At 42.1% G+C, this 23,298-nt stretch overlaps 1 protein-coding gene and 1 pseudogene across 1 annotated transcript in view; both read right to left on the reverse strand.

The window, feature by feature from the left end:
- Mettl21a (methyltransferase like 21A) overlaps positions 1 to 23,298 on the reverse strand; it is an 83,727-nt gene that overhangs the window by 31,743 nt on the left and 28,686 nt on the right. The window lies entirely within an intron of this gene.
- The window catches only part of LOC116088517, a 57,889-nt pseudogene that overhangs the window by 5,913 nt on the left and 28,678 nt on the right, over positions 1 to 23,298 (reverse strand).

Below are 23,298 nucleotides of genomic sequence, written 5' to 3' on the forward strand. Positions count from 1 at the left end.
TAGGGTCCAAAGTTGTCTCCAAAGGGCCTTGACATTTCCAGTGCAGCAAGCTTTTTCAGGGTGGCTTCTGGTGTTCCCTGGCTCTGACCTCATATCCCCATCCTCAAAACTTTTCAACTAAAATCTAGTAGAGAACTTTCCTTCTTTCTTTGGTGAAAAGTACTGCTAAGAAAAACTTGGCTGTAAGTTTTTCTGTAAATAAATTCCCTGATAGATCCTATTTGTATCTTTTTGGTAAATTAATTTTGTTTTTGAGACAGGGTCTCGCTATGCAGCCCTGGCTGCCCTAGAACTCATATTTACCTGCCTCTACTTCCTGAGTGGTGGGGTTAAAGGTATGAAACTTCCACACCAGGCTTGTGTCTTCCTATTTTTATGAGTTTTGTTTTATGAGTTTGTATAACTGTTTCCTCCAACTTGAAATGTTCCTTCCTGACTTGTTAGATTCAGGAAGTAATACCACTTACAAGGCCCAGGAAAAATATAAGAGTTACAAGACTCAAAGGGCCCCCTCCCTAGCACTGTTAATAGTTGCTGGGGAGAGCAGACTTGGGCTGGCTTGTTTCCCTGCAAGTTCTACAAGGATCTGCAGGGATGCAACTTCCCTGGCATCACTACTCATGCTGGGCTGACTTTAAGTCATTCATGCCTTGTAAACAATTCCTCCCATATGGTTCTAAAGGTAACCCCAATAAACCCATTAGTTCACTAAGCCAGACTTTCTCTGGTCTGTCATCAAGGCCCTTCTATTGTTCCCATCTCTCCAGGTGAAGTCATATAACCATTTAAATTTAAGTATTTACATTATTTTGTACACATTTCCTTTACTCAAAGATCTTGCATGTTTATATTTGTATAATGGATACTCAATTGGATCACTATCAAGCAAACTCTAATGGTGGGGTACAGTTCTGCACTGCGAGACTAAGCCGCCCTGTAAGATGCTTCTTCAGAGAGGCCAGCGGATTGGGAAGATCATAAAACATCCCTTTTACTCCTCACCAGCACCAGGCTGCAGCCCCCAGACTCTCTCCTTCCCACACTGACACGCTCTGTGGGGCAAGAAAGAAACATGGTGGAAAAACTCAAATAGTTCAACACATTTGTTCTACAGGGGATGTTGAACATTTAAGCTGCAAAAACACCACATTCTTCAACAACCAATTCCATCCATATATTTAAACAAATAGGTACTTGGTTGAGGAAATGGCCAGGAATTCCCATGTATATCCAGTAAGGATGGAAATTAACAAAACATTTTGGTTATTTGAGAATACTGAGCGAGGGTTCAAAACCAATCTTCATCAGTTTGTCCTTTGGGGATTTTTCATAAATTTATAAAGACTTAAATACTTAAAAGCTTCTTTGTCAAATACATTCATTTTGTACATATTGTGCCTCTTGTGAGACAAACTCTACTAGATACTAATGCAACACAATATAACAGGAAGGCAAAATCAGCTGGGTGGCAGTGGTGGTTCATGCCTTAATCCCAGTACTCTGGAGGCAGAGGTAGGCAGATCTTTTTAAGTTTGAGGCCAGCCTGGTTTATAAAGCTAGTTCTAGCACAGCCAAGGCTATGTACAAGGCCACGTGCAGTGAAACCCTGTCTCAAAAAACCCAACCAAACAAAACAAAACGAAAAAAGACAAAAATAAACAGGCTTTGTGGTCTCTCAGAATGTATTAACAGTTACTACAGTGTTATTTATAATACAGAAAAGCAGGAATCAACCAGGTGATCAAAATTAATGTTTCCTTTGCAGTTATAAATCACCATGTAGCCATCATAAGTTATATTGTGACAGACTCTAGAAAATATTCACATTGGGGGCTGGAGAGATGTCTCAGTGGTTAAGAGCACTGACTGTTCTTCCAAAGGTTCTGAGTTCAATTCCCAGCAACCACATGGTGGTTCCCAACCACCTGTAATAGGATCTGATGCCCTTTTTTGATGTGTCTGAAGATAGCTACAGTGTACTCATATACATAAAACAAATAAATAAATCTTTAAAAATATTCACATTAAGAGAATGAATGGGAGGATGTGTTTAATGAAACTGTCGATAAAATATAGTCATGCTAATAGCCTTGAGTAATCAGGGAAGAGTCACAGTTCAGTCCAGCATGTGCGAAGAGAGAACAGAATGAACATATTTGTTTTAGGGAGAAACAAAACCAAACACACCAGACAAAAGGCAGTGGAAGGTATGCCAACATTTCTTATACTACGTTTTCCCAAGATGATTCTAGGAGGCACGAGCACAGTAGACAACATCCTCAAAGGCTGATAGATGAACAACTAGATGAATCATATGATGAAATAATTACTTATCCACAGAAGGGAAAGAAGTCCTGACAGATGTTACAATATGGATTAACCTTGAAAACAGCATGCTTAGTGAACTCTCAAAATACTGCAGGCGAGTATGTACACCTGTAGACATCAGATAGTGGTATCTTTGTGTAAGTGTGCAGAATAGATAAACCTCTAGAGACAGAAAAAAGAGCTGGTTGGGTGGGCTCGAGAAGGGCAGAGAATGAGGGACTATTGGCTCTTGAGCATGGGATTTCTTTTTCAGAGGATAGTTGTATAATTCTGTGAACATACTAAGAACCAATGTATCCTTCCTCTGGGTGAATTTTATAGTATGTTCATTTTACTTCACTAAAACTGTTTTTCAAGAGTAAGCCTTGGACTTAGATGTAATTCATTGAGAAAGTGCTTGCCTAGCTGCATGAGGCTCTGAATTCAATCTCCAGGAGAAAAAAAGGAGGGAGAAAGCAAGGGATCGAGTCTTTAAAGCTAATAATCAGGCAAATATATGTCAAGCTCATTATCCTTGTGGTTTAGGAAACAGATTTCAAAGTTTCCACTGTAAAATAATTTTATGATAATGTTTTGCCTATGCTTTCAAAGAGAAATTATCTCTATGTCTTCATTTTACCTTAAGGAACAATACTAACTACTAAAAACTTGATCTTTTGCTTTACTTTCTAAGAAATCCTAACAATATGGTTAAATTATAAATTCAATAATAACCAGAAAAATATTTGTCAAATTAATGTGTTTCAATTTTTTAACCCACACTAAGAAGTATTTTACTTTGCCTTGTTTAGAGCAACTTAGTATTATAAGAGCAATTTAAACATTAATGGAAGACTCATGAATTGATATTTACCAACTTATATATTGCTGCTATAATATATTCTGATATCTGAAAGTGTGCTGTGGTTCAATACATTAACTTGGTTTTAATATTCATTAGTAAGTTTCCAAAATAGTACAAGTCATCACTGGGCTATGTGACTGTTGCTACTGTCATCCTGGCAGAATCCAGAGTTACCAGAGGGATGAGGCTCTGAGCATGCTTGATTATGTTGGTTGTTGTGGGAAGATCCATCTTAACTGTGAGCAGGACCATGCCTTAGACTGGAGATCCTAGACTGTGTGAGCAAAGAGAGAGGCCAGAGCAGTAGTAACAGGCATTCGTTGCTCTCTTCTCATTGAACACCTCAGACTTCTACTGTCTTGACTCTCCTCCATGATACACTCTACTTGAAAGTGTAACCTAAAATAAGCCTCTTCTCCCTCCCATAAGTTGTTTTTATCAGAGCATTTTAACACAGCAAAAGGAAAAGAAACTAAGGCAGCATGGTTACTACCAAGAAGTATGGGCTCAGGGGCTGAGGAGACAATGGCTGCTTGGTAGAGTGCTTTGGTTGTAAGCATGAGGTCCTTGGTTCCATAACCAGAACAGACATTTTTTAAAAGAACCAGGTTTTGTGGTTGACACTTCTCATCCTGCTGGGCACCAAAATATCCTCTGCAATGGAAGCAAGCACTCCTAACCATGAAGCCACCTCTCCAGCCCTAGATCCTGGTATTCTAACACAATATCCCACCATACTGAATTATTCCAAAGCTGGGACTGAAGGACTGAAGCCTCAGCCTTGTTTTGGCTGAGGATACTTTAGGGCTAATGCACTGCTCTCCTTTTGACCCTAGCTCAACCTCAGAACTAATACCAGTGATGAAAACACTATCGGTTTACAAAGAACAACTCATTGGCGTGTGTATGCGAGTGCTAGTTGGCCAAGGGCCCCTGTTTACTAATTATGCCTCGTCTGGAAGTCTGACAATCAAAAAGGAGTTCCCTCCATCCTGCCGTCATTGCTCACAGTTACACCATCTGCCTTATATAGCCAGAAGAAAGATTGGCATCTACATTTGCCAGTATGACTGCCAATTTGCAAAACATCTTATTTTTTCTTTGCCAAGAATGAAGTGACAACTGATTTTAAAGTCTAAGTACACAAGCACTTACAAAGTAAATGACTTTAGTACTTCATAAAGCAGATTACTTGGGGGGGGGGGGTTGTCCTTCCGAGATACTCTTTGAAAACAAGGCAGAAAGAGTATTTTGGTGTTATCAGATATCTCAAACTATGTTTCATCAGTAAAGCTACTTTACTGTCACCAAATATCCATTTGAATTTAATACATGCATCTTGATCCCCGTTCTATGAAATGGCAGGAGCATTAAAGGACACCGCGTTGTATTAGTCACGGACAGGGCTCTAGTGCACTAAGAAAGAGAATGTTGGGTTTAGGGTTTAACCCAACAGGCACTTACTTCACTCACTTGAGTGGAGCGACTCCTGCCTTCGCAGGCGTTCTCAGTCAGACAGCAAGTTCCATGCATGAGCTGCTTGTGCTGCTGGAGCTCCTCTCTCGAGCTCCTGTCCTGGAGGGTGTGGGACCACAGGGCCATCCCTGAATACTAGCCCAGAAGTGACACTTGTTACTTTGTTAAGTTCTACTGGTAACAGGAACTCACACAGCCACCATGCCTACGTGTGAGCCATCCCTGCCGAGATGGTCATTCCTCTACAACAAATACACAGTGAAGAAGTGCAGGAACAAGCTGGGAGACTCTGACATCCATATTGTCTAAAGCCAAGCTTCCACTGTCAAAAACTCTCATCAACTGAATTGAATGTTATGATAAAATATATGCATTAACTTTACAAATTAAGGTTTAAAGAGGAATCAGATAAATGGAGAGGTGTTCTATGTTCGTAGAGAGGTAGACACAAATTGGTCAGTATGTCATTTCCTCACAACTTGATCTGTGGATTCAATGTGACCCCAATCAAAGTCTAGAAAGTTACTTTGTGGTATAACAGACATCCTAGACTGATGCCCATGGAGAAGCAGATGGACTTGAATGACAACATGGTATTGAGGGAGAAACACTAGAGGGCTGTCATTACCTGACTTCATGACTTACTGTAAAGCTGCAGTAATCAAGGCAGCACGGTCCAAGTGCCAGACTAGAAAATTAGGTCAATGGGCCAGAAATAATAGATAAAAAATATAGTCAACTGTTATTTATGAGTCTGCTTAAAAGTGTGGTGTGTATGTGTGTGTGTGTGTGTGTGTGTGTGTGTGTGTGTGTGTGTGTGTGTGTATACATGTGGACGCCGAGAATAGTATCTGATGTTATTCCCAGGAAAACTGCCCACTTCCTTTGAGGCAGGTCTCCACAGACCTGAAGCTTGTCATTTAGGCTGCACTGTCTGGGCAGCAAGCCCCAAGGATCCTCCTGTCTCCACCACCCCACAAGTATGACACCAGGCTTGACCTGACATTATGTGGGTTCTGGGAATCAAAAGCAGGTCCTTATGCCCACAAGGCAAGTACCTTACTGGCTGCTCCATTTCTCCAGCCCTCAAGGATTTTGATAAATGAACAAAGACAATTTAATGGAGAAGGGAAAAGAGGCCATTTTCCACAAGTGGTGGTACAACTAGATAACCTCATCCCCTCCAAAAGGAAAATAAACCTAGACACAGGCCTTATGTCTTTCACCAAAAATTCACTCAAAATGATTCATATATCAAAATTTAAAACATAACACTATAAATCTCCTAGAGATGACACAAGACAAGCTAGGTGACCTTGAATGTGGTGGTAATATTTATACAAACACCAAAAAGACAATCTACAAGAAACAGTGGGCATGCATTAACAATGTGTTATGTGAAAACAATGAGAAGGCAGACTGGGGGAAAGTATTCGCCTTTCCTGCAGTGCTGGGTATCGAACCCAGGGCCTCTGAAATGTTCTACCACTAAGCTGCAGCTGCATCTCAGCTCCAGAAAACATTTTCAAAGCCCACACCTGACAAGTGATTATTCTGGAGAACATAAGGATAACTCTTTAATTTGCTGAGGCGGGACGCTGCACATTACATGGAGCTAAGAAACAAAATAGTAAGAAAACAAACACACCAGCAGAAAAATAGGCCAAAGGCTTTGACAGATTCCTCATCAAAGAAAATATGTAACCACATAAAGTTTGTTCTGCATCATAAGACACTAGTAAATATGAATTAAAACAGCAGTAAGATAGCATTACTGATGTGTTTGGGATTCTGAACAACAACAATAGCAAATGCTGACAGAGGAGCAAAGTAGCTCTTCTGCTGAGGGTCTAAAATGACAAGACAGTCATCTCAGGAGACAATGTGATGACATGTCAAAATCCATACACACTCATCACATGATCCCATGATTATATACCCCGGAATTTGTCCATAAGATCTAAAAGCATATGTTTACACAAAACCCCACAGCATTGCTCATAATCGTCAAAACTTGGAATCAATCTTCAGGGGGTGAATCAATAAACTGTACTATAACCAGACAGTGGAATATTATTCAGAACTAAATTTTTAGAAGCCTTGGAAAAATATCCTCATATTATTACTGGGAGCAAGAAGCCAACCTGAGTTGGGAGACAGTTCAGTTGGTGAGTGTTTGCTGCCCAAGTGTGAGAATCTGAATTCAGATCTCCAGCACCCGTGTAAAAAGCTCTTTAGGCATGTTGGTCTGAGCCTGTTATCCTAGTGCTAAGGAAGTGGAGACAGGATCTTTGGAGCACACTAGGTGAGTCTTGCTAAACTGGTAAGCTCTAAACAATGAGGAACCCTGCCTCAAGCTAAGGAGGAGCATGGTAAAGGAAGACACCTAACCTCAACCTCTGGCCTCCATATGAACCCACATCCACACTCACATCTACATGTACACATGTACACTCACAAACATGTACACATGCATAACACACAGAGCAGGAGGTTGGGGAGTGAGAGAGCCAATCTAAAAAGAATGTGTGCTGTGTAACTTTCTACTACTTGGCATACCAGAAAAGGGAAATCTATGAAGACAGCAAAACGGTCTATGGCTGCCAAGGGTAGGTGGTAGGTAGGTGGGAGAGACCAACTAGGGATTACAAGAGATTTTCAGTACAGGGAAAATACTTTTAGGGGCCAGGGTTCTCCATTAATTTATATTTTTATTCACTTTACATCCTGGTTGCAGCCCCCACTCCTCCCAGTCCCTCCTCCACATAGCCCTTCCCCCACCCTTTCTTCTCTGGTAAGGGGAAGCTCCCACATACACACACACATACCTATAAGTATAGGGACAAAGATGGAGCAGAGACTGAGGAAATGGCCAACCAATGACTGGCCCAACTTAAGACCTATCCCATGAACAAAACCCAGTCCCTGACACTATTAACAATACTCTGTTATACTTTGCAGAAAGGGGCCTAGTATCACTGTCCTCTGAGAGGCTCTACAAAGCAACTGACTAAACAGCCACAGCAGAGACCCACAGCCAAACATTGGATGAGGCTCAGGGAGTCCTATGGAAGAGTTGGGGAGAGGACCGAGGGATCCAGAGAGAATAGGGACTTCCCAAGACTAACAGGGTCAACTAACCTGGACTCTTGGGGGCTCCCAGAGACTGAACCACCAGCTAAAGAGCATACACGGGCTGGACCTAGGCTTCTCGCACATAGGTAGGAGATGTGCAGTTTGGATTTCATGTGGATCCCCCAACAACTAGAATGGGGCCTGTCCCTGACTTTGTTGCTTGCCTGTGTATCCCATTCCCCTCAGTGGGAGAGGATGCGTGCAGTCTGCATTGACTTGATGTACCACAGTGGGCTGGTGAAGATTCTTTTAAAGAAGCTGTAGTGGTGAATACAGGCCATCCCACATTTGTCCTAATCCGCAGCTCACTGAGATGCACCTCATGTGGCCACAGGGAGGAATGCTGTACACCTAGTTTCCCTGGAGCAAAGCTTTGCCTAGAGGAGAGATCAGGCTTCAAAGGCTGCTGAGTGACCTGCTATCTAAGGCCTTGAATGTCAGGAGAGTTTGATTTCCACTCTGCCATTATTACAGTTTTTATGTATATTTTAACACAGAGGCTTCAGAACAACAGCAGTATTGACTGCTGACAAGTAACTGTCAGAGACAGGCAAATGCCATTGAAGGAGTTCACTTCTCAAACAGCACCGCCACTGACAGCATCGCTATCTAACACAATTTTATACTTGTTCCCACGCGTCCTGATGTTTACGAAATACAACCTGGGGATTTCCACTCCACTCTTACTCCATTTCTCCCAGGGCTATCCCTCAGTTATCTAGAGATAGCAAAGCTAGCCTTTCATGCTGATATCACAAACTGACCATACCACCCCTTCACTTGGGAAGAGAAACCTACTAACTGAGGGCTGCGGACTCTATGTCTCCACCAACATCCCATTAATGTGATTTTCCTTCCCTTGCAACAGTATAATCACAATATTACCGTGTATAATTCACACCAGATATTTAATCCATCTTAATATTTCCTTAAACTTTTTTAGACACAAGGTAACAAAAGCAACACAAACCTCAGGGCGGGGGAGCTGTGGTGGTTTGAGTGAGAATGGCCCAGTAGGCTCATACGTTTGAGTGCTTCATCACCAGTGAGTGAAACTGTTTGAGAAGGATCAGGAGGTATGGCCTTGTTGGAAGAGAGGTGTCGCTGGTGGTGGGCCTTGAGGTTTCAAAAGCCCACACCAGGTCCCGTGTCCCTCTGCCTGCGGCCTGTGGATCAGGATGTAAAGTTCTCAGCTACTGCACTCCAGTGCTCTGCTTGTCTGCTTCCCACCATGATGATCCTGGACGAACCCTCTAAGAAAAGGGTAAGCAAGCCCCAGTTACATGCTTTCTTTCATAAGTGTGGCCCTGGTCATAGGGTGTCTGCATAGCAATAGAAGAGTGACTAAGACAGGCAAGCCTTAGAAGGGCAGTCAGTGAACTAAGAATTAACTGTTTTATAAGGTTAGCTTCAACATTTGGTGTTCTTTGGATTCTGTTTATAGAGTGTACCCCTCCAAATGAGCAGTGGTTCTAAAGAACACATACGTATTTATGGGATCTGAGAGCTTTGCCATATACTCTGTGCTCAGCATATTTTGCTGTGGGTTTTCCCTTTGAGAACTTGGGAAATAGACAAAAAACTGGATTGCAAGAGATGTTGCCTCCATCTCTGCTTTAATTTTTACTTGAGGCTCTATTGTATCTAACACTTCTTTATTCTTTCAATTGCATTTAATATAATCCAGTTTTGCAAGAATATAAAGATACTATGATAATCATTCTCACTCAATGATGCTAATGAGTTTAAATTAGAATAAAGCTACAAAATAATTTGGCAACCTGTAATGGGTACTTAAAATACCAATCCAATGGCTCAATCACATACATTTCATATATTTGTACGAACAGCAAAAAGCAACCGCCAAAATCAACATGTCAGCAGTGATGGGATAATAAAGTTTTATTTTATAATTGAATTTTCACTTTTTTAACTTAAAAACTGTGTATGTGCCAGACGTAGTGGCTCACACCTTTATCAGGAGGCAGGTGGATCTCTAAGAGTTCAAGGCCAGCCTGGTCTACATAGTGAGTTCTAGATCAGGCAGGGCTATGTAGAGAGATTGTCTCAAAACAAACAAACAAACAAAAACCCAAAACAAAAAACCAAAAATACCAAAAGTGTATGTGTATAAATTTAAGCACATGTGCATGAGAGGACACATTCAGAGGTCAGAGGAGGACATTAGATGCCTCTTTTTAAGACTCTCTCCCCTCTTCCTGTGAGGCAGGGTCTCTCACTGAACTTGGAGCTAGGCTGGCAAATGTCAAGCCCCAGACATTCTCCTGTCTTCACTCCCCATGCCACTGGGGTTACAGGAATGTATGTGTGGCCAGCGTGGATATGTGGCTGGGTCTAGTCACTTTGTGGGGATGCTGGAGAACCTAACTCGGGTCCTCATGCTTGCACTTTAAATGCTTATCCTCAGGGGCATCTTTCTCAGCCATGGGTACTGTTTTAATTTCTGGTTTTATTTAGTTTTTCATTTTCTCAGCAAGGAGCTTGTGTTATTCTTATATTCAGAAGGGAAAAAAGCAGACTGTTAAAAGTCAGAGAAAAATCTTTTCTCTCTACCAAGCACTGTATTCTAGTCTAGTTACTGTTCTACACACAGTAGCTGTCAAGCTGTCAGCTCTCCAGATCTACAAAATGATGGGATTAGATTACACAGACACTAAGTCATCTTCCTGCTCTAAAAACCTCCAGGTCAATACACAGCTCAGCTGAGGGCTGATAAATATGCCCATGCATGGTATAATGATGTTTCAATGACAAATGGTATAAATGAGGGTGTAATGACTATTAGACTATAATAGAGCTGAAAATTTCCTATCACTTAGTGACATTTGAGGCATAACATGTTTCCACACGTCTGTGGTGCTACTCTGGACCAACATCCCATTAGTCATGATACAAAATACTTGATAACAGATGACTCTCTTACGGAATCATTCACTAGTTTGTTTACTGTTCTTAGTGTATACTGCTTCTAGACTAAAACAAGCATTTTCTTGGTTAACAGGAAGACCACCCAGTGTCTATTGCCTGTCTGAGCGGCTGATTCTTTCCATCAGGCCTGTGAGAATCCTCTATGACGTTCCTCCACAAAACTGCCTACGGATGCATTTCTTAGAACAGATCCTCATCATTAAGAGACACATGACTGTAATTATTTCAGCAACAGACCACATCCACTGGAAATCTGCAAAGGCTCCGACCTCAAGGTGTCATGATATGGTCACCAGAGCACTCTGGCAGTGAAGACATTGGGAAAGGATGCTGAGTGTAGAGGCTGGCGTGCCAGCACATCTGGGGGCTTTCATGTGTCTCCACGGTAACCCAAGGTCTGATTCAGTTGGCAGACTACACTGGAGCATCAGTGCAGTCCTTGCGTTCAAGGTCCCCTGTGGGCCCTTGGGTGGGAGTAGAGGAGGAAAGGATATTGAACTTTGGAGTGAAGACAGGGGGTTAGATGAGGTTTCCATACAGCTGGCTGAAGCCCAAAGGGAAGAGAAACCCAGTCCTGTCTCCTACAGCTCTCGTTTGACCCCCATCCTCCAAACTGCCTTACTTCCTTCAGAATTTCTGATGTCTTTGTTCCTTCTGGGATTTTTTGAGACAGGGTCTCACCCTGTAGTCCAGACTGGCCTCGGACTCATTATGCATCCTAGTCTGCCCTCCAACTCAGAGACAGGTCTCCTGCCTCAGCCTCTCTAGTGGTTGGGGTTACAGAGTGAGTCATCACACACTACTCCCTTCAAAAAGTATTTAACTCTGGCAATCCCCATGCTAAACTACAGGGTTTGAAAATTAATTGTACTGGCTCTGACTTCAGGGAGTTTATAGACTAGCCAAGAGGGTGAAGTGCGGAGGAGGGAAAAATCCAAATCTGTTTGAGGTTAAGAGTTACGGAACACGGCATGAGATGGCTTTCTAGAGGAAAAGTCCTCGGGGCAATCCATCGTTCTGGCTGATAAAGGCTCTGCCCTGTGTCCAGACATGTGGTGGGGGAGAACAGCCCATCAGGGACTCTTTGTGGGGGTGTAAGTAGGGCGACTGTTAGGAAACCTCGATCCTCATTGCCCCAGAGAAGCATGAGCAGGAGAGGAGAATGGGGCTCAAGGCCAGAGCAGGAGAGGAGCACAAACACAAATGTGAACGAGTTTTTCATGAAGGCTCTAGGACATTCCTCTGCAGGGATTCCAGGGGCAGGCGATCACTGGCACATGAAACAGCACCTCTGCAGGACGTGTTTCACGGGGCAGAAGAATAGCTGCAGACCAGCTAGAGGGCTGGCAAGGATGGGGCAGGCTCAGAGGAAAACAGGACTGAGGTATGGCAGCCTCGAGGAATGCAGGAGTGGCTGGGAACCACTATCATTACCTCTGAGGTGTATAATCATCATAGACATGCCTAGCTGGGGAGGTCTGAGCACTGGCCAGCTTGGCTGTTACTGACCTTGCACTAGAGGCAACTGGAGACAAAGGCCTTGCTGTCAGAATTCACGTTAACTGGCTTGTAACTGTTGATTTGCATAACTCTGCCTTTCTTGTCTCTCTTCATTTTCTTCTGTACTTTCCCTTTTCTTTCTTTCTTTTTTAAACAGTAGCATTTATTTCCTTTAATACTATCATCTATATTCAAGACTGCATTTTCCCTAAATAATCAGACTCTCATGTCGGTTCTCAACTTGGCTAGTGCTGTGACCCTTTAATACAGTTCCTCATGTTGTGGTGACCCTGCAACCATACAACTATGTCCCTGCTATTTCATAACTGTAATTTTGCTACTGTTATGAGATGTAAAATAAATATCTGATATGCAAGATATCTGTGACCCCTGTAAAAGATCATTTGATCCCCAAAGGGGTCACAGACACACAGGTTGAGAACCACGGAGGGGTCCTGGTGTTGACACCTCCGGGATCCATGACCTCTGCAGTGTCTTAACCCTCCAGGATCCATGACCTCTGCAGTGTCTTTACCCTCCACGATCCATGACCTCTGCAGTGTCTTCACACCTCCAGGATCCATGACCTCTGCAGTGTCTTTACCCTCCAGGATCCATGACCTCTGCAGTGTCTTTACCCTCCAGGATCCATGACCTCTGTAGTGTCTTTACCCTCTGGGATCCATAACCTCTGCAGTGTCTTTACCCTCTGGGATCCATAACCTCTGCAGTGTTTTTACCCTCTTTCCAGCATGGTGTCCGGGAACTGTACGATTGCTCCCTAGAAGCGTGCTGCTGGCAAGATGCTTTCAAACTTCTGTGTTTAGAGACCTTGCTGCCCTATGGTAGCAAACGCTTTCCTTTATACAACTGCATCAACATTTAACTTCTGGAAGAGGGTAAGAAGACTAAGAAGCTAGGAGCTGGGGGCCTACCATAGTTTGCATGCTTGTATCCCTTCCCAGATCCATGATTTGAAACAGCTGCCAAAGTGATAGCATTCAGAGGTGGTCTCCCAGGGTAATTAGATCCTGAGGATGGAACTGTGGCAGAGTCAGATCCTTCAATCCAACTTGGCAAGAGCTCTTTCTTTCGCACTCCACCTCTCTGCCAGTGGTCAGTGTTTTTCTTCTCCAGAGGTGGTGCCATTCACAATCCTACCCTGGAAACAGAAACTTGGTGCCATCCAAACTGTCCATGTATGGATGGATGGGTGTTTTTCCTACGTATGTATGTGTACCACTTGAGTGCAGCACCTACTTAAGCCAGAATCAAGCACAGATGGGATTCCCTGAACTGTACGTTACACATAGTTGTTGTTTTGTGGGTGCTGGGAACCAAACCTTAGTCCTCTGGAAGAGCAGTTAGTACTCTTAACTGCTGAGTTGTTTCTCCAGGCCAGAAAATAAGCTTTTATTCCCCCTCACAAATTATTTAGTGTGAGACACTTTGTTATAGGAGCACAAAAGACCAAGAGTAAAGTCAGAAAGAAAATCTTAATGACAGACTGTCAGGTACACCCTGCCCTCAGCACACCACAAATCTTGATGCAAAACCCTTGCGCTGGCTTTAAGGATTATCTATGCAATGTGGTCATCACTGAACTAAAAAGGCCAGGGATTTTTTTTTCTAAACTAATCATGGATGATCTCTGATGAAATAATGTTGCTGGACATTTAATATTATAATTTACAAATGCCCAAGATACTACTTCAAAGTTTAAACAGGTGACAATTCCTCTGTGGACTTGGTAACTCTTTCTTTCTGATACTTTTCCAGGAGTTAATACTTGATTACTAAATCTATCTTAAGAGGAGGTTTTTTGGGTGTAATGTAAATTAACTTGTTTTCAATATTGCTAGCATTGAAAAATAAATTCAGAAGGGATTTTATTTCTCTACAAGGCAGATAATTTGCATGTTCTATAAATTGTTTAGCATGGCAGAAATGTTTGGTAATTTAAACCAAAGATAAAGATTTTTTGTTTTTGTTTTTCCCTTACTCCATTTCTCAGAAAATGTCTGCCATATGATAGTGACATTTCTATTTTTTTTTGAAGGTATACTTTGTGGGAGAGTCTGGGAAAACTATTCTCTATGAAACCAATGAATACTTTATCAGAAAATGTGGTCTGGGCTGGCGAGATGGCTCAGTGGGTAAGAGCACCAACTACTCTTCCAAAGGTCGTGAGTTCAAGCCCCAGCAACCACATGGTGGCTCAAACCACCCGTAATGAGATCTGACACCTACTTCTAGTGCGTCTGAAGACAGCTACAGTGTACTTATTTATAATAAGAAATAAATCTTTGGGCTGGAGTAAGCAGGGCCTGAGCAAGCAGGGTCTACTGGAGCGAGCAGAGGTCCTAATAGTCAATTCCCAACAATCAGATGAAGGCTCACAACTATCTATACAGCTACAGTGTGTACTCATATACATAAAATAAATAACTGTTTAAATAAATAAAATTTAAAAAAAGAAAACATGGTCCACTTTTTTAAAAAAACCTAACTACAGAGCATGTTTCAAGTGTCAATGTGAGTTACTGGGGTACAAATTATATTCAGTAGAAGTTCGAGAAAAGCCATGGAGTGCATAAGATGAATACATTCACTGTGATTATTCTCTTCAGGAGTTAGAAAATAACTACTTACAAGAGTATGCCTCAGAGTAATTGCTGTTTGATGGAGAAATACTGGGGGAAATAATTATAAGAGTGAAGAAGATATTTCTTAACCATCTGTCATTTAAAAATAAGAAACAAACCAGGGAAACAGTCTTTTTCTCAGGAAGGCCTGGAAACCTATACCAGGGCAACGCTCTGATGGCATGCACAGGGTAAGGAGACTAGTGCTGTGATGCCCCACATGGAGCTGTGTGACAGTATACACAGGACACCCGAGATGAGACTATGATGGAATGAGGCCCACCCAGGGTGTACTTTACTATCTGGCCAGTTGCCTTTATTTGACATTCTGCATAGCCAAAGAGAAAGAGCACATCCAAATGAAATGCCAGGGGTTGGAAGCAGGAGACACCACAGAAAGGTATTTCCTCCTACTGGGGTAGAAAGGTAAATAAAGATGGTAGGAGGGAACTTTAGCATCTTTAATTCCTACTTCGTCTAATGCATAGATCTTGGTGAGGTAGTAAAGAACATTGTTACAGGCTTCATTTGGATGATGTTTGCCTGGCATCTTCTTCTTTGTGGGCAAGTGTGTGTGAGCGCCTAGAGTTTGCCTCCTGAACTGTCCTGCCTTGGAGGAGACAGCACGCGGAGGGAGGGAAGGAGCAGCAGAACTGTCCAGATAGCTTTGATGTCCTTCAATCACACACAGTCAGTAGCAGATCACGTGAGGTGTGAGGAGCTGGAAACGATGCTGATGGACAGCCCTTTCCTGACTAGTCCGCGAACAGTGTGGGGTGGGGACAGCTATGCGGGACTCTCCATCTGGCCGCTGACCCAAGGCCTGCCAAGCACTGCCACAGGAAATACCTGTTGTTGGGATCAATGGAGGGGCCTGGAAAATACATGTTCTGTGTGAAGAAAATGAGGGAGGCGTGTGCATGCCTATGAAGATTCTACTCTCATTTTGTACCAAAAAAAAAAAAAAAAGATTCAGTGTTGAAACTGAATATCTGAGGCAGGGTATATTGGTTTTGTTTTCCTTTGTGTTTTTGTTTCCATTTCTGCTTTTGTTTTTTCTTCCCTGGCATCCATTCACTCCTTGATGAGAGTGCCTTCATGTCATAAGTGGGACTGTCATAAACAGTCCCACTTATGGGGTATGTATACTCAGATGAATTCTTCCAGTAGCAACCTGTCAGTGGGGCCACATGGATTCTCCATTCAGTCTTCTGTCCTTTGGCAGATGAAAACTGTTTTCCAACACTGCACCTAGTGAGAGGCTGAGCCTCTGCCCTCCCTTCAGTCTGAGCAGGTCTCTCAACAGAATACACCAGAAGTGACAGCTTCTGGGCCCAGGTCTAAGATCTTCCTCCGGTAATCCCATGAAGCCTCGAGTCACAGTTACATCTACCTTCCCTGAAGCCACCATGTTATGACTGTACTCAAGCTGCTCAAGAGAGGTGCCTAGAGAAACAGCTGCCCCTTCCCATGCTGGCTATTCTAGACACCTTTCGTGAAAGAGCCTTCATGTGACTGTCCCTCAGCTGTCTTTGTCATCTGACTCAACTATGTGAGTCACCTCAGTAAGGATTAACTAGATGGTTCAAAACCTTGAGAGATATCACACAGTTGTTGTAATCCACTGTGGTTTAGTTACATGACTCTACTAAACACTGTGCAGTTTGGTTACGTAGCTCTATTAAATAATGTGTGTGCTGGATAGCTTCAAGTCAACTTGATGCAAGTTATGAGTTATCTGAGAGGAGGGAAACTTGATTGAGAAAGTGCCTCTATAAGATCTGCATGTAAGGCATTTTCTTAATTAGTGATCAGTGGAGTTGGGCCCAGCCTGTTATGAGTGCTTCCATTTCTGGGCTGATGGTCCTGGGTTCTTTAAGGAAGCAGGCTGATCAAGCCATGAGGAGCAAACCAGTAAGTAGTACCCCTCCGTGGTCTCTGCATCAGCTCCTGCCTCTAGGCTCCTGGCCTGTTCAAGTTCCTATCCTGACTTTCTTGATAATGAACAGTAATATGGGAGTATATGACAAATAAACCATTTCCTCCCCAACTTGCTTTTGGGTCATAGTGTTTCATCACAGCAACAGAAACCCTAAATCATGAAGCTTTCAGAAATGTAACAGAATAAGAATAGGAAATAAATTACAATAGAAAATAAAAATATATAATATATCCAATGGCATGATAAACTTTTAAAATTTGTTGAGACCTTGTAACCTTGAAGGTTATGGGTCTGTTTTTGTTATTGTTTTGTTTGTTTTGTAAAAAAAAAAAAAAATAGGGTCTTGCTGACCTGGAACTTGCTACCTAGACCAGCCTGGCCTCAAACACACAGAGATCTCCTTGTTTCTGTCTCCCAAATGCTAGGATTAGACATGTGAGCTACCATGGCCAACCTGAGGTGGGGATTCTCTATATCCCTATTCTATCTATTTTGCTAATTATATTCCCTTAACGTCCTATATCCTCCCAAGGTTTTGGTCCTTGGATTTACTAGTTCCTGATGAAAGTGCTAAACATTCCCCAGTAGGGCTTTCCAATAGGCTTTCGCCTTATGTATGTTGGAATGCTGTTAACTACATACAAATTTACGAGTAAGTATGATTTCCTTCCTCATTATCATGTACCATCCTTGTACCTACGCTCTGTGTCTCACTCTAGTTTGTTTAGATCCAATAACTGCTAAGCTGGTGCTGCCTGAACAATCAGGCCCCTCCACGTGCAGTCTTTGGTTGGTGGTTGAGACCCTGGGAGCTCTGAGAGTACTAGTTATTATTAGCCCAGAAGTTTGGAATACAGGAAGAACAACCCACATTCCACAAGGAACTCAAGAAGAAGGAAGACCAAAAGGTGGACATTTCATTCCTTCTTAAAAGGGGGAACCAAATACCCACGGAAGGAGTTGCAGAAATTAACTATGGAGCAGGGACTGAAGGAAGGGCAAGCCAGCCTAAATATAGCTATCTCCTGAGAGGCTCTGACAGCATCTGACTAACATAGATGTAGAGGCTCACAGCCATCCATCAAACTGAGTACAGGGTCCCCAGTGAAGGAGTTAGAGAAAGGACCAATGGAGCTGAGGGATTTGCAGCCCCTTAGGACGAACAACAATATGAACTAATTTTCAACTCTTTTTAAAGAAATATTTTTACTTTATGTGTTTCGACCCATGTATGTCTGTGTGACACCTGGTGTCCATAGAGGCAAAAGAGGGTACCAGACCATTGGGAGTGGAGTTACAGATAGTTGTTGGGCAACATTTGAGTTCTTGGAATACAACCTTGGACTCCTGGAAGAGCATTAAGTGTTCTTTTCTGCTGAGCCATCTCTCCAGTTCCTATTTTCAATTATTTACTAACAGTTGTACAAAACTGATTTTATCTACAGCGAAATCATGTTCCAAATGGGGAAGGAGGGCTTATAATTCACCTCATTTTATGGCTCTTAGTACAGTGTGGGGACATGACTTTTGCAGAAGTTGATATGGAGTGGGAAGAGCTTCAGTCTTTTACTTTTTTCCACTCTCATTCCTCACTACCTCATACCTGCTAATACTACTTTTGCTTCTACATGGCAACTAGAAATCCCTATGTGAGGAGGGAGACAGTAGTATTTTGGTACTCTTACTCTCTAGTTAGGATTTTACTGCTGTGAATAGACAGCATGACCAAGGCAACTCTTATAAGGACATTTAATTGTGGCTAGCTTACAGGTTCAGAGGTTCAGTCCATTATCGTCAAGGCAAGAACATGGCAGCATCCAGGCAGGCATGGTGCAGGAGGACCTGAGAGTTCTACATCTTCATCTGAAGGCTGCTAATGGAAGACTGACTTCCAGGTAGCTAGGATAGTCTTAAAGCCCACACCCACAGTGACATACACCTCCAACAATGCCACAATTCCCAATAGTGCCACTCTCTGGGCCAAGCATATTCAAACCATAACACTTACCCTGATACTATAGACATTGCAGAACCTTTCATTACATCAGGATGTGCCTCTAACTTGACTTTCCACCATACACAGCTTCTAACAAATCCATGGCTTAAGTAATGAGTTAGCCAGCTCTTTCAGTCTCCAACCAACAAGAGTCTCAACTCTCACACTGACCCTCAAGGCTCTCCAGGGTATGGAAAACACTGTCAGCATTGGATAACCCAAGGGAGTAAAGCCATGGACCCAGAAATGAGGCCAGCATGCAGCCCTGGGCCAATCTTGTTTGCTTACATGACACCGCAGTATTTACATTTCTGCTTTTTGAATCCAACTACATCAGTCTTATTTGTCCTTTTTTATATGCTATTTATTATTATATTGTATCTAGAATGCATGTGGAGCCTAAGGATGAGGAGTGTGCTGCCTGGTCTTATGTCAACTTGACACACAATCCAGAGTTATTTGAAAAGAGGGACTCTTAACTGACATAATCCCACCATAAGATCCAGCTATAAGGCATTTTCTTAATAGATGATTGATGGGGGGAGGGCCTAGCCCATTGTAGGTGGTACCATCTCTGGGCTGGTGGGGTGGTGGTCCTGGATTCTATCTCTATATATGTATATACATATATATGTATGTATATACACATATATACACACACATATACACATACATACATTATATACATCACATACATACATATATAAGGGCTGAGTAAACCATGTAGAGCAGGACAGTAAGCAGCAGTCCTTCTTGGGCCCTGCCTCAGTTCCTGCCTCAGGTTCCTGCCATTTGAGTTCCTGTCCTGACTTCCTTTGATGATAGGAAACTGTAAGCCACATAAACCCTTTCCTCTCCAATTTGCTTTTGTTCATAGTGTTTCGTCATAGCAATAGTAACCCTAGCTAAGACATGGAGGAATGCGCTTTTTCGGGAAAGAAGCTACAACATAAAGGTTTAGCACTTGAGCTGGATATGTAGCTCAATAATAAAGCTCTTGCCTGGCATGTGCAAAGCCCTGGGTTTAATCCCCACTATCACACACACACACACACACACACACACACACACACATGCACACACACAAACGTGCGTGTGCACGCGCATGTACACACGTGTGACTATAGAGATGTATTATATAATATACATAGACATTCTACTTAGAATATTTTTATTATTAAGCGAAGTGCTTCTCTCTAAACAGTATCATTTATTGAAAATGTGTTTGTATCTCATTATCATTTACTAAAGGTTTGTATATGACTGTGATAAGTGAGTCAGAATGATTCACCTATCAGCTATGTCCTCTGTCCTAGTCATCGTCTGGCTGCACTACGCTTTAATTACTGCAGCTCTTATATTTCTTGATACTAGGGAGAACTTGTCTTGATGCACTCTCTTCTCAAAAGTTAGTTTTAAATCTTGTCTAGTTTTCCTAAACAAGCCATTTTTTTAATTTAAAAGTCACACTGAAATTGCTTAGTATCTTTATTAAACTCATGTATTGATTTGAAAAAAACTGATAGGAACACATCCTGTGTTAATTTGAATTTTAAAAAAATCTTGAATTACATACATTCCACCTTTAGGGCACCTTTTTTTAAAAAATAAAGCAATTTAAGGTTTCATTACTTTTTGTTTCATTTCCATTATTAAAAAATTATTTATAGCCAAATAAATAAATTTAAAAAATTATTTGTAGTCAAGAGGACAACTTCAACTGTCTTGTTAGTAATTCTTACATTGGCTGGAAATTGTGGGTACTGATATCTGTGCTGATGTGTCTGTGTGTCTGTGTGTCTGTCTAGTTTTTTCTCTTTCTATGTGTTTATGTCTGCATCTCTGTGATTAGAGGTACAAATACATCCCTTTCTTTTCAAGAAACACGTTCATATTTTATCTAGTGAACTACTGAGTAATTTTTACTCCATTCTTGATTATAGTAGCAATTGTGATATTTCAGGTGTGTACCATTGCATCTTGTTTTATCCTTCTCAATTACAGAAAAATATAGAAACTCAAGGAAGGAAAACCTTTAATGTGGAGTGGACGCTTTATGTACAGCCTTCCTTGAAGATATACATGAGCATTTCAACGGCAGGACAAAGGTCCTCTCCAACAAAAGGTATGGAAATAAAAACATTTCACATGGTTCACAGAGGGCCACGGAGAAAGAATGGATGTGAGCAAAGCTGTTTATTCTGCAGAGAATGAAAATACAAGTTTCATATTTGTCTTTAAAAATCTCAACTCCCGGAATAAACGGAATTCCTGTACGGTTTTGCAGTGTTTCAGCACAGAGAAGGACAATGTTATATTCGAGAACCACTATTTGTTCATTTCCTGTACAACCAGGCCGAATTGAAAATAGGAGGAAACGCCTTGTGTTTAAGTTCCTTCCTGACTTGTCCCTAAAGGGACAGGGATAATTAGGCATTTATCTTCCACAAGTAGATACAAGCAAGACTCCACATCCATACTGCAATTCGGGACGCACTCCCAGCAGAGGCTCTTTAACTATAAGCACAGAAGTGGTTTCTGTTGCTGTAGGAAAGTTTGTCATCTACAAAGGCTCCTTTCAGTGTTATCTAAAACCTGAAAAGGCTGGTTTGGGGCCTTTGTCCAGTAAGTTGAAAGGACTACTTTCTTGATAATTTTTAATCTTAGGTTTAAGTTTTCTTGGTGTTAAGGCCCAATCTATCACCAGCAGTACGTCAGGAATGATTCTTCAAACAGCTGTGACATTATCTTTGCCTATGCCTTGGTCACCCAAGGATGCTCAAGACTATTTCTTATGCATCTAATTATCTCACCAAAACTAGAAAAATGTTCCCATTTTAAAAGTTTGTCAGATTATATAAAAAAGCGTTTAAACTCATCTGTTGAGGTTTTGTCTTTTACTGTCTATTGTAATGCTAAGTGTGAGCCCCCAAAGACTTGGAGTCTGCATATAGCCCCTGTGACCCTGCCCCCAAGTTAATTCTAATTGCTGAATAAAGATGCCTACAGCCAAGAACTGAGCAGAAGAGACATAGGTGGAGTTTAGGTTTCAAGAGTTTGAGGGGAAAGGAGGACAACAAAGAACATGCAGGAGAGAAAGGAGAAGCTGCCATGGGTCAAGGGTCAAGAAAGCGTGACCCTGAGAGCTGCCCAATTGGAGTTAAGAGCAGCCCAGATGGAACATAGTAAATAGTAAGTAATAACTAGGGGTTATCCCCAGGAAAGTAGAGTCTAACAGCATGGAGGGTAGGCAGCTGCCAGATACTGTGCTGTTTAGGGCTTATTGTAAGTATAAAGGCTGTGAGTGTGTCTTTCATCTGGGAACTCAATAATCAAAGGCAGGGTAGAAGCCCTGGGCTGGGATTTTAAAATATTTACTACAACACTCATCTGTTAAAAATATGAGAAAACACTTTATTACTAGTGGGACTGTAAGCTGGTACAACCACTCTGGAAGCCAGTTTGGCGGTTCCTCAGGAAATTGGACATAGTACTACCAGAGGACCCAGCTCTACCACTCCTGGGCATATACCCAGAAGATGCTCCAACATGTAATAAGGACACATGTTCCACTATGTTCATAGCAGCCTTATTTATAATACCCAGAACCTGGAAACAACCTAGATGTCCCTCAACAGAGGAATGGATACAGAAAATGTACATCTACACAATGGAGTACTACTCAGCTATTAAAAACAATGAATTTATGAAATTCTTGGGGAAATGGATGGACCTGGAGAATATCATCCTGAGTGAGGTAACCTAATCACAAAAGAACACACATGGTATGCATTCTCTGATAAGTGAATATTAGCCCAGAAGATCAGGAATACACAAGGAACAAACCACAAACCATAAGAAACTCAAGAAGAAGGAAGACCAAAGTGTTCCTTCTTAAAAGGGGTAACAAAATACCCATGGAAGGAGTTGTAGAGACTAACTATGGAGCAGAGACTAAAGGAAGGACAATCCAGAGACTGCTCCACCTGGGAATCCTTCCCATATTCGATTATCAAATCTAGACACTATTGTGGATGCCAGCAAGTACTGGATGACAGGAGCCTGATACAGCTGTCACCTGAGAGGCTCTGACAGTACCCGACTAATACAGAAGTAGAGGCTCACAGCCATCCATTGGACTGAGTACAGGATCCCCAATGAAGGAGCTAGAGAAAGGACCCAAGGATCTGAAGGGTCTGCAGCCCCTTAGGACGAACAACAATATGAACTAACTAGTACCCTCAGAGCTCCCACGGACTAAAACACCAACCAAAGAGTACACATGGTGGGACTAATGGCTCCAGCAGCATATGTATACCAGAGGATGGCCAAGTTGGTCATTAATGGGAAGAGAGGCCCTTGGCCCTGTGATGGTCCTATGCCCATAGGGGAATGCCAGGGCCAGTAAGCAGGAGTGGGTAGGGTGGTGAGTGGGGGGAGGCTGTTTTAGTTGTTTTTTTTTTTTTTTGAGGGGAACCTGGGA

Source organism: Mastomys coucha, unplaced genomic scaffold (assembly GCF_008632895.1).
Source record: "Mastomys coucha isolate ucsf_1 unplaced genomic scaffold, UCSF_Mcou_1 pScaffold14, whole genome shotgun sequence".
Lineage (NCBI taxonomy): Eukaryota > Metazoa > Chordata > Mammalia > Rodentia > Muridae > Mastomys > Mastomys coucha.